Source organism: Myodes glareolus, chromosome 14, assembly GCF_982192425.1.
Source record: "Myodes glareolus chromosome 14, mMyoGla1.1, whole genome shotgun sequence".
Taxonomy (NCBI): domain Eukaryota; kingdom Metazoa; phylum Chordata; class Mammalia; order Rodentia; family Cricetidae; genus Myodes; species Myodes glareolus.
This window is the reverse complement of record NC_142039.1, coordinates 63,581,955-63,593,428: the sequence shown is the minus strand read 5'-3', so window position 1 is coordinate 63,593,428 and position 11,474 is coordinate 63,581,955. Positions and strand designations below refer to the sequence as shown.

The 11,474-nt window shown below is 44.7% G+C and overlaps 1 non-coding gene across 2 annotated transcripts in view; it reads left to right on the top strand.

The window, feature by feature from the left end:
- The first annotated feature begins 555 nt into the window (after window positions 1-555).
- Window positions 556-11,474, top strand: part of LOC125399573 (uncharacterized) — a 51,132-nt gene continuing 40,213 nt past the window's right edge. The window contains exons 1-3 of one of the 2 annotated variants that reach the window (XR_015734897.1): window positions 556-745; window positions 6,417-6,475; window positions 8,247-8,420. This is a non-coding gene — a transcript (uncharacterized LOC125399573). The remainder of the gene's footprint in view (window positions 746-6,416; window positions 6,476-8,246; window positions 8,421-11,474) is intronic. The other variant, XR_015734896.1, reaches the window with a different exon arrangement.

The window sequence follows — 11,474 nt, the reverse complement described above, 5'->3', positions numbered from 1 at the left end:
GACAGCTATTTGGGAAAGGAAGAGAGGTTTAGAGGGACCCGGACTATCAAGTCTCAATTTAAGGTAGAATGACAATGATTTCACAGGAAATGTTTGTGAACCGACATTTATTCCAGCTCTCCTCGTGAAGTAAGAGATTTTAATACGATGGATATCATAGGAAGGCCTCTACAGGCAGAGTCCTAGGTAAATCCTGTCATAGAGTGTCTCCGGAGTCTGATTTTCTTTTTCTTTTTCTTTTTCTTTAAATGTTGGCTGGAAGTGTTCCTTAATGCAGCTTTCAGAAAGTATGAGAGAGGGCATACTGTTCTTTGAGAGGTGCAAAGGAGACAAATGCCATCCAAAGCGCTGGGTCCAGAAGGAGCCAGATGTCTTCAACAGTTTTCGGTGAGGATGCTAAGCGCATGGGTGGAAGGTTCTGCAATTTCTGGTTTTAAGACAGGATAGCCGCTCAGGTTCTGTGAGAATGCGGGGCGCGGGGAGGGCGGGGCTCCAAACGCATTCTTTGCTCTCCCGCAAAGCTCTATGCTTCATCCGAGCGCTCCTGTTTGTGCATGCTGTTGGCGTTCTAGCGCGAGCTCCTTGCCTCCTGGACGCCCTGCATCCGCCCGTTGTGCGCCCGCGCAGACAGAAGCCTCGACGGGGGCTCGAGCACGCCGGCGCGAGCATGGAGGATGCCGGAGCGAGCCTGCCTCTTAACGTTCCGTGAACATGGCGGCGTCCAGTGTCCGTTACAGAGAAAGAGGTAACGGCAACTCCAACCTAACTTCCTGAGCATGCCGTCGCCACTGTTGCTGCCTGTTCCTTGTGTTTTGCAGGCAGTGTGGCCCTGAATGACTGAGTGCCCTCCCGAGGTCGGCCCGGAGACTGGGAGTTTTTACACCACTGTCATTGGCAAGTGCCCAGACCAGGGCTTCTCTCCACTGTTCTGTAGGCTGTCTGGCTTTTGATGTGTGTGTTGAGCTGGCTGGGCAGAGTTAATAAATGAGGTGTGAACTTCGGAAGTGTCCCTCATCTGTGTCCCCTACACTCTCAGGAAGCTTCCAATGTGTCGGAAAGCATTACTCAGTTGAGCAAACAAATTTTTAATGTTGTTGAAAAATGGGCGAACTTCTGACGTGCAAACATAAATACCAGCCAGAAACACAACTTTCATGTTATAGCTTCACTAATTGCCACTGATGTTAGAGGCTTTTCACAGTTGGATAACTGGCCCCTTAAATTCAGCCGCGCATCTCCTTTTGGACCTTAAGAGTGGCAATAATCAAGAAAAGCGTTATGTGAGAATCAGATGAGTAAATGGAATTTATAACAAAGACTATTTTATTATTAAATTGTATGTGACTATTATGTAGCCGTGTGTGTGTGTGTGTGTGTGTGTGTGTGTGTGTGTGTGTAAGATACTGAGACTGAGAAGGTGAAAAGATGTGTTTTAATTTCAGAAATGGGAATTGTGAGGTGACTATTCCCATGTATAATGTGGTGGTGTGCTTGTTGACCTTCTGGAGAGACAGAGTATGTAAGATTTGCTGTATAATTTTTAGGACATAAATTGGGAATACTGTATTGATTCATAGTTTTGGGTTGTGAATGGTGAGAATCTAATTGTATTCTCATGTGGGTGATGGTGCTTGTTTAGAGATTTGGAATTAAGGGATTTTGATAGTTTGTGGAGCTTACTGCATTTAGACAATGTGAGATACCATGTGTGTAACCTTGGACTTGGGGTTAGGTATTTGCGATTTGATTTGAGGAATATTTTATCTCTTTTTCCTTTGATATTTTTGTTTGTCATGGAGTTTGGGAGAAACTTGGGCAAGAAGTAAGTGCCTGTGGACAATGTTAAAGAAACTGTGCATATTTATGTGACGATACAAAAGGGAGAATATTGTTGGGAAAATGTAGGATTATTTGTGTATTTGGGATGCCATGGATGGCTACAGGATTTGTCTACTGTGCTTTTAGCATGTGAAGGCAGGTGTGTGGCAAGGTTTGTGGGGGGGGTTGAAGATTGGATATGTATACCTGTAGTGTCAGGTTCATATGAACCTACATTTGGCAGGTGGAGAAGTTATTTCTTTGTGGATATTTGAGTTTCCACTCATCTCATTTATGTAAGTGGTGAGACTGTACATTTGGGAGCAGATATATTTGAACATTTGTAGTGTTGTATAAATGTTTGATATTGGTGGGGAAATACACGGGTATGGAGTTTGTATTTTCTAGTATGGATTGTGAATGTTTATGTCTTCTCTATATGACCAGATTTTTGAGTGGAGAATATTTAGGTGACAGAATGTTTATTAGAGTGCCATGGATGTTTGGATGAATGTTTTCTTATGCTCTAAATACGGTAAACAGGGAATAATTAGTATACATACAGCAAATAAGCAAGGATGTGTGTTTCTGATGGATAGATGAGATTGTACATTTGTGCAGACAGGTGTGTGGCAACAAAACATATGGTTATGTTTTAGTATTAATGATTAGAAAGTGATTTCTAGCAGCTAGAGATAACTCTAGATTAACAGGTGGTTTGTATTTGTAATTTAAATGTTATCTAGGTAATACTTCTCTATGCCTTGGGCACTAGTTGTTTGTATCTGTCTGTTAGTATTGAAAAATAGATCATTTGTTATATGTATTAATTACTTTTGAATTGCTATTATAAAACATCATAACCAAGGCAACTTATACAAGAAAGAGTTTATTTGGACTTACAGTTTCAGAGGAGTAAGAGTCCATCATGGAGGGGAAACATGGTAGGTATGGCAGCAGGGGCAGGAAGCTGTGCAGTCACATCTTGAATCACAGGCACAATTCACAGAGACCGCTGGAAATGGCATAGAGTATCTAAACTCTTGAGGTGACATACTTTAAGAGTGACTCTCCAGTGACATACTTCCTGCAACAAGGTTGTACTTCCCAGTCCTTCCGGAAACAGCACCACCAACTGGGGCCAACTATTCAAACACCTGAGCCTGTATGGAACATTCTCATTCAAACCACAGTGTATAAACATGCATTAAATATGGTTAATGATGGTGTGTTTCTAGTGCCCATGGGTATGCTTGTAGGATGAACTCAGAAGTTTGTTTTATACATACAGAATATTGGATAGTATGTTATAGTTGTATACATATGTTTTTGTCTATGTGTGTGAATTGTATGTATATGTTACTGTACAGTAATTAGTCAATACACAGATAGTATGTGTGCATGCATGTGTGTGTCTTTATGTCTGCTTTTGACGCATGGCATAATTTTCATGCATGGGAGATTAATATATTGCATTCTCTATTTCTCTGAGTGCTTGGCTTTCAGTCCATGGATTGGGAGTTGTGTGTACTTACAGTGTCTGAGTGTATTGATGGCTCAGAGATCCTCTTTGTGCTTGTTCAGGACTGAATTCTGGAAGTAAAAGGGTCAGACCATGAGCTCTGACTCATGTCTCTGACTCTTAAGTTTCTCTCAAATACTCTTGTGTTGTGGGCTTTGTTTTTTTAAATTAGTCAATTTATAATTTATGTATGTGTTTCTGTAAACAGGTGCATTTGTGTGTGCATGCATGTGTGTGAGAGAGAGAGTGTGTGTGTATGTGTGTGTGTGTGTGTGTGTGTGTGTGTGTGTGTGTGTGAGAGAGAGAGAGAGAGAGAGAGAGAGAGGTTGAGTGTGAACAGGAATAACGGTCAGAATATGACTTCAGGAGCTGGTCTTCACTTTCCACATTGAGTTACAGACTCTTTCTGCTCACTGGACCACAAGCTTCTTCACATATCCCCATCTCTGCCTCCCACCTAGGATGACAGGCATGTACCCTACTGCATACAGGGTTATGTGGTTTTCTTGGGCCCAGACTAAGTTCATCAGGCTTGCATAGCAAGAGCTATACCCATGAAATCATCACTGCAGCCCATGTTTAAGGTTTTCTCCATACCCAGAGAAACTATTAGAAACTGGTCAAACCCTCCTGGAGGTAGGGCATAGCGGAGAGAAATGAGGTCATCCTAAGTATGCTGGTAAGGTAGTATGGGAACCAGAAAGTGATGTATTTAAAGATGCGACCAAGGGTGGTGTGCTTGCTAAAGAGGCTGGTGCTAGGAAAAGCATGCTTTACTTCACCCTGGGTAGAAAATACCTCGAGGACTGTAGGAGATCAGCCTTCCCATTAGAGGCTCAGAAGCTTGGCTTTGAGAAGAGAGCCTCCACCCCGCCCACCACAGTGAACTCTGCTTTCCCAGAGCTGCCCAGGGAGGTGTTGTTCCCAGGAACCTGTTTCCCCTCGCTCCGCTCCTGAGGCACTCGGAGGCTGCTGTAGTTACGGAACATCACATTTGTCTGGCTCCTGCTCACGCTGGTATCAGAGCTCATGGTGCTGGTTCTGTATGAATCATAGAAGAAATTCTCTAAGGCCAGTGGTGAGCAATTCCCATGAGAAGGTGAAGCTGCAGTCAAATCCCCAGGAAGATAGGGGGCACCAGGAGAATGCCCGCGGAGAGATGCAGTAAGCAGAGGCAGCCAGAAGCACAGACATGTGGTAGACATGACCACGGGGATCTATATGATGTCCCAGATGCTTGACATGAAGGCACAGATGCTGATGTTTGCCCCACTACATTTTTTTATCTTGCTCTGACCCAATTACTTCTTGCTTTTATTCTTGTTCTTCTCTCTGAAATTGGAATTTTTACGAAATGTCTTGTGTCTCTTGGCATGCATAACTTACTTTCCTTTTTAAGAGGCTCACAGATGGTGCAACTGCAGAAGCTTAGATCCTGCAGCCCTAAAAGCACTGGTGATTTGAGAGAGGGCATGATGGGAAGAAAATATATTTCATTTAAGTAAAATTTGTTTGTCACAAAACGAAGACTAGCTAATATCATCAAGAGGACATTTATTTGTCCCCTTTGTGAGAACATTCTCATAGTCTTGGTTGGTTGGTAACTTAGGAGTTCACCTTGAGTCTCAAAGGAGACTTTGGACTTGGATGTAAGCAATGCAGGAAATGTTGAGAATTTGAGAGATCCTAGAGACAGGTTGAACATATTTTGTATTTTGGAATGAAAGTGAGCCTTTGGGGCCTTTGGTGAGGTCTTGTGTATTGGATATTAAATATCTCTAGGGTTAATGCTGGTTAGCAGACTTGATCCCTGGGTAGGGGCTGGTGGAAGCTTTTTAGGGTGGAGCTTAGTGGAAGGAAACTAGGCCATTAGAGGCATGGCCTTGAAGGGCATATTGGGACCCATCCCTTTCTCTTTCCTGGCTATCACGAGGTGAGGACATTTGCTCTGCTATACGCTCTTGCTCGGGATGTTCTGTCACACTAATGCCACAGATGCCACAGGGCCACGTGGCCATGGACTGCAGCCTTCAAAACTGTGAGCCAAAAGCAGTGTTTTCTGCCCTTAGGTTGTCTATCTTAGGCCAGAGACAGAAGGCTGACTGACAGTTCCCTCCAAAATCTCCTTTTGTCAATTCCCTTGATCTTAGTTTAAAAGGCAGGAAGTGGTCCTACTGTCAGGTGACAGAGGACATGGAGAAACCTCAGTTTAGGATTTTGTGGTTCACATCTTTCTCACAAGCCAAGATTTCATTCAACTGTCTTTTAAAGGTACCTCCATGGTACCCCAGGACTAGAATTGAGGAATGCAAGGATGCTCAGGGCCTCTCTGTGAGAACATCCTAGAACCCACTCAGCTGTGGATATAGGAATAGGTAAAGGGAAACCAGACAATCCCTGGCTCAGCTCAGAAATATGGAGTGGACAGGGGAGCATCTTCTCAGCAAGAAGACAGTTGCCCATGTAGGCAGTGCATAATGAATGTCCTATGTGGGGTCCCCCTGTCCTTGGGGCATCCCTCAGTGTCCCACAGTAACTTCATCCCCGGATCACATACCTGAAGTGTTTTATTGGTTGGCAAATGTAGTAGTCATAAATTCTGTAGCTTTTAACTGCTCATCCATTCAGAATATGCCTGTTCATTTTCCTGATCTAGCCCTCCTTCCCATCTGCCTGCAGTCAGCTGACCTCATCTGATGCCTCTCTGATTTTGCTCAATTCCCAGCCACAGTGTCTATAGCAACAGAGGCTTGAGACCCGTATTCTCTGCAGGCTTGAGAGCTCAGGGATGGGAGCAGACCAGTTCTCTTTCAAATCCTGCAGGGCACCCATCATGGCATCTCCGTATGGGGAGCAAAGATGAAGAATATTTCCAGGAGAACGAGTTTCTGACTTTCCCACAGTTCAAATGTGGTCTCCTGCCCTCCAGGGTCTACGCCTCATTGAAGGGGTGGCAGAAGTGACTTCAGTTCCTCACTTGCCACATCCCTGTCTATCCCATGTGATTCACTGTAGGCCCCCTCCACTGTGACCTACTTTGCCTAAGGTCTTCCTCCTTTTCCTCTGTCTTTGACAGGACGACACACGAGGCTGCCCGCTGAAGGATGTAGCAGAGAACAGCAGTGTCCCCATCTTGTGAGTAAGCTCAGAGCTGGGCAGAAGCACTTTCCAGAGGTGGTTCCTGCAGTCACTGACCCTCAGCCACCGATGGAAGCAAATGCCTGTTGCACATTTGTCCGCAGCACTGCTGCAGGAGATAACTAATATACCTGAAAATGAGCTCTCACTTCATGCCAAGACTTCAGAACCCTCGTTGGGGAAAATCTAAAGCAGTGGAAACAGTTTTTCTCAAAGCAGTGTACTCTTCTCTCTGCAGTCTCTCCCACATTTCTTCTTGTAGCCCTTCTTGTGTCTAGGCTATATTTTTTAGTTGATGAAAAACACCTTGAAAGTCGTGTGTGTGTCCTGTATGGACATAGTTAGTATACATGCTCTTCATCTATCGATTCCTGTTAGATGTAAAATGTGTATGGAAAGCCAGTGATGTGGGTCATAAACAAAATCATCAAGGGAATGGCCAGGCAGATAGGATTTGTTGACATACAGTGCACAAAAGCTGCAGGTATCAGAGAGGGGACCATGCAGCCGAGAAAGTAGTGGGGGTCTTGTCTTGTTCTCAGAAGGAGGTCACTGGTGTGACCTTATGGGCCATCTGTTTGCGTCCACAGTTGTATAGATAAAGTGCCATCTCATTTCCATATTAAAGCAAGTAGTTCTGCAGTGTGAGTTGTTTATCTTCAGGTTGTCTGTCCCTGTAAAGTGCCACTAGTCACATAAGTTAGACTTCAGTTATTTGTGTATATATCTTAGGTCACCGAGGAGCTGTGCTCCAAGTGGCCATGGCCCCGTGGTTAAAATAAAGGAAATTTCCTTTTCTTTTTCTTTCTTTTAACCCCTTTTGTCTGTATAACTGATTAAATATCATTGGATGATGAAATCAAAGAATGTGATCTTGTATTGACCTCCTTATAGTTATGTCTCTGGAACAGTTCCGCATGAATGATTTTAAAGGTGAAGTAGGGAGCATAACTTATCTGGGAAGAAGTTATTCTATGAGAGGATGGCTCAGTCAGTGGAATGTTTGCAAACACAGCTTGGTGGCTTGTAAAAGAATGGTCCCAGAGGTTCACTGTTTGAATTCATAGTCATCAGGGAATGGCACTATTTGAAAGGATTAGGAGGTGTGGCCTTGTTGGAGGAGGGGTGCCACTGGGAGTGGGTTTTAAGGTTTCAAAAGTCCATCCCAAGTCCAGAGTCTGTCTGTCTCTGCCCATCAGTTGGGACGTAGCTCTCAGCTACTCCTCCAGCATCTACCTGCATGCTACCATGTTCCTGCCATCCTCCCTGCCATGATGATAATGGACTAAACCTCTGAAACTATAAGTAAGCCCCAAGTAAATGTTTTATTTTATAAGAGTTGCCATGGTCATGGTGTCTCTTCCCAGTAGTAGAATAGTGACTAGGACACACAGGGACCTGATTATGGATGCTCAGTGCTCATAGAGAATGTCCATGGTGATGTGCACCCATAATTGCAGCACTGAGGACCTTAGGGAGACAGGAAGATCTCTGGAGCTCATGGCTTTCATTGATGTCTAGGCAGACTAGCCAGCTCAGTGAGCTCTGGGGTCAGTGAGGCCCTGCCTCAAAAATAAGAGTGATGCAGGAAGACACATGATGCTGGCGCCCCTCACACATCCCCACAACCCTCCCCTACACACATAAAAAGACTAGTTCCCCAAACACCCTCACCTGATGCTGTGATGTGTCTCATTAGGGCTGTCTTGGCTCAGATCGTTCGTTTCCTGTTTTGTCACTGCTCTTGTTCTCTGTCCTTCATACCTAGATGCTGTCTGTGGCTGACACCAAGTGCTAAAACGCCTGCTGGATGAAACTGTCTCCTTGTAGTATTCTCAAAAACTGTTAAAGCATGCACTTCCTTTGGGTAAAATCTAAGTGGCCGATCCGCTCCCGCTGCTCCCGTTCACCTTGGTTCCATTTCTTCACGAGCATTCTGGAGGTAAGAGAAAGACATGTGTTTGCATTTGGGGTTGTGGCAGTTGTGTGTGTTCAGGGTAGCTTGTCTTTGTGTAAAATGTTGGGATTGATATGTATGAATTAGATGTGAGGAACTGTATGAGGGAGTTTAAAAGCTATTCTATGTGATTGTGGTGGGACATGGCTTATGCATGTGATGGTTCTGTCATGGTAGTTCATAAGAATGTTCAGTGTTGTGGGGGAGTTGCATGTGTGCATCTGGAGGAAGTAAGGCTATGTGATGTATATGTTGAACTCCGGTCGGATGAGTGTGTGTGTGAATTCATAGCGTGTGTGGATTTTATGCCCATGTCTGAGGAGGCTGGAGTGTCTTGTATGTCTTGCCAGGAATGACAAGCCGAAGACACAGGTGGAAGTATTTACTGGACTAGAATTGACATACAAATTTTAATGATGAATCTATACCATGGACAGCAGTAAAATGGGCAAACCATGCCCATGAGAGGGAGAAGGCTCTTTTTATAACAGCTAAGGGAAGTTGCTTTGTCTAGTTAGGACAAATTAGTTTTGCTTTTTCAGTTAATGTGAAATTAGTGAGCTCATATTCTGTGACCTCTCAGGCTCAGTACTGCATACCCTGAGTGTCTGTGTCCTGCACCACAGAACTGCTTCTGTCTATGAGCTAGGTGCCTCCAGGCTGGGAAAGTAGGGAACCTTGTGATTTGCTGTACTATAGGTAAGGCCAACTGTTTGCACAGGTGTGCTGCAGAGAGGCCTCTGAGTTGTAAGTTGTAATCTGGCAGTAAGGTGATGTAAGTTGTAAGTTGTAAATTGTAATCTGGCAGTAAGGTGATGAAATTTAAAATCTGAAGAGAGCAAGCAGATCGGGGAGATAGCTCAGTCGGTTAAGTGCTTGCTGCACAAGAATGGGGATCTGAGCTTCATTCCTGGCACCCATTTAGAAGCCAGGTGTGTGAGGCATACCTATAATCCCAGCTCTGGAGAGGTAGAGGCAGGAGGATCTCTGGACTCGATGGCCAGGCAATCCAGCTTAATCAGCATGCCCCAGTAAGAGATCCTGTCTGAAAAGTCAGGTAGATAGTTCCTAAAGAATGGCATTCCAGATTGATTTCTGGTCTACAAACACACACACACACACACACACACACACACACACACACACACACTCATGCATATATACCTGCACACACAGAAATTAACTTCGTCTTGTAAGAGTTGGCTGAGGAGACTTAAACATTGTTTTAGGGGCTTTGGAGAAGGCTCTGGGCTCTAGCAATCACATTGTGTGCTGGGATGGATCAAGCTATTGCTGACCATACGGCTTCACCTGGAAGCATTAAGGACACTCTGCAGTGGTCCTCCTCTTTGTAGAGTGTCCTCTGGTTAGAGTCCAGCCTGTGAAGTTTCGCATGTTCTGAACAGAAAGATGAGTGGCTAGAGTGTTAGAAGCCTATTGGAGGTGTCCCATCCTATACTGGTTCTCTAGAAGGACCAGGGCTGAAACATTGGCTGTTCTCTTCTGCCTATATCCTCCTGGTTTTGCCATAAGCGTGACTGTTCATGCTTAAGGAAGGTCAGTGAGCAAGTAGTGACAAGATTTAATTGTTATATTCACATTTAGATAAAACCAACAGACTTAAAGTCCTGATTTTGTTATGACTCGGTCTTTTTAAGAAGCCCAAAGTCAGACAGCTCAGTAGAAACTGAAAGGAAGTATCTTGACGAAATATAAGGTCCTGCTTTGTTAAAATGCATTTTAGCAGAAGTGTCTTTCCATACCTGCCACTTTTCAGCTGTCTTGGCTCTGCCTCCTCTCTGTCCTCTTTCCAAACTTCATGATGTAGTTTGCACTGCTGTAAAAGCATAAAAGCCAGGACACAGGACACCTCTGGTCAACTTTTGTCTTTTATAATATAGATGTAGCTGGAGGATGATATTCAATGTAAATTGTAAGTTATTGGTCATATCACAGCATTTTAAATGGATTTAAAGTGATTTGTGTATGTGTGCATTTGTCTGTGCATGTATGTGCACCTTCATATAAAAGCCATAGGTCCTTCAAAGGACTCTGGCTCCAATCTACTCCCTTGGAGGTCCAGACTCATGTCTGAACCTGCAGAGGTCTCTGGTTCCTGCCTACTCCCTCAGGGGTCCCAGACTGACACCCAGACCTGCAGAGGTCCTGGCTCAGGTCTATTCCCTTGAAGGTCCCAGTCTCACACCCAGACTCACCGAGGTCTTTGGTTCCTGCCTACACCCTCGTAGGTCCCAGACTCATGCCTGGACCCACAGAGCTCTCTGACTCTGGCCCAGTCCCTCAGCAGTTGCTCCCCTATACCTGCTCCTGTGGAGTTCACTGCTTCAGGCCTGCTCCAGCCTAGGTTGTTGGCTCAGTCCTGCTCCTGTGTAGTTCACTGCCTCAGGCCTGCCTGCTCTGGCCTAGTTTGCTGGCTCAATCCTGTTTCCATAAATGTCCCTGCACCCACTCACATGGGGTCTGGATCTGCTCCCACTCACATGGAGTTCGCTGTGTTAGGCCTGCGCTGGCCTAGGTTGCTGGCTCAGTCCGGCCTCTGCAAGTGTCCCTGGTCTGGATCCTCTCCTGCTCTCTTGGAGTTCACCGTCCCAGGCCCAGGTCACTGGCTTAGTCTTAGTGCTAGATTTAAAGAGATTCAAGGAAGCGATAGTCTCATATGGCATGCATTCACCTCTAAAGAATCCTCAGGCTGAAAGATGTATGTTATTTTTTTATCATCTGTATTGAATACGCATAGAGCTTTGTGTGTGTCTGTGTGTGTGTGTGTGTGTGTATGTATGTATGTATGTATGTACATGAGAGTGTACAAGGCAGCTCCTAGCATGGGATAAGATATCATCATTATGCACATCCTCTCCATCACTCATTACTACTTGTTTCCTTTTTTATTTACCAATTTGATATTTTCCTGGGTGTAGATAATGCGTTTTGGCCACTTTCAGCCTCATTCTTCTCTCTCCTCCTCCTCCCCCTCTCCCTGAATCCCTTTTCCCAGGCAGGTCCTCTCCTACTTTTTGT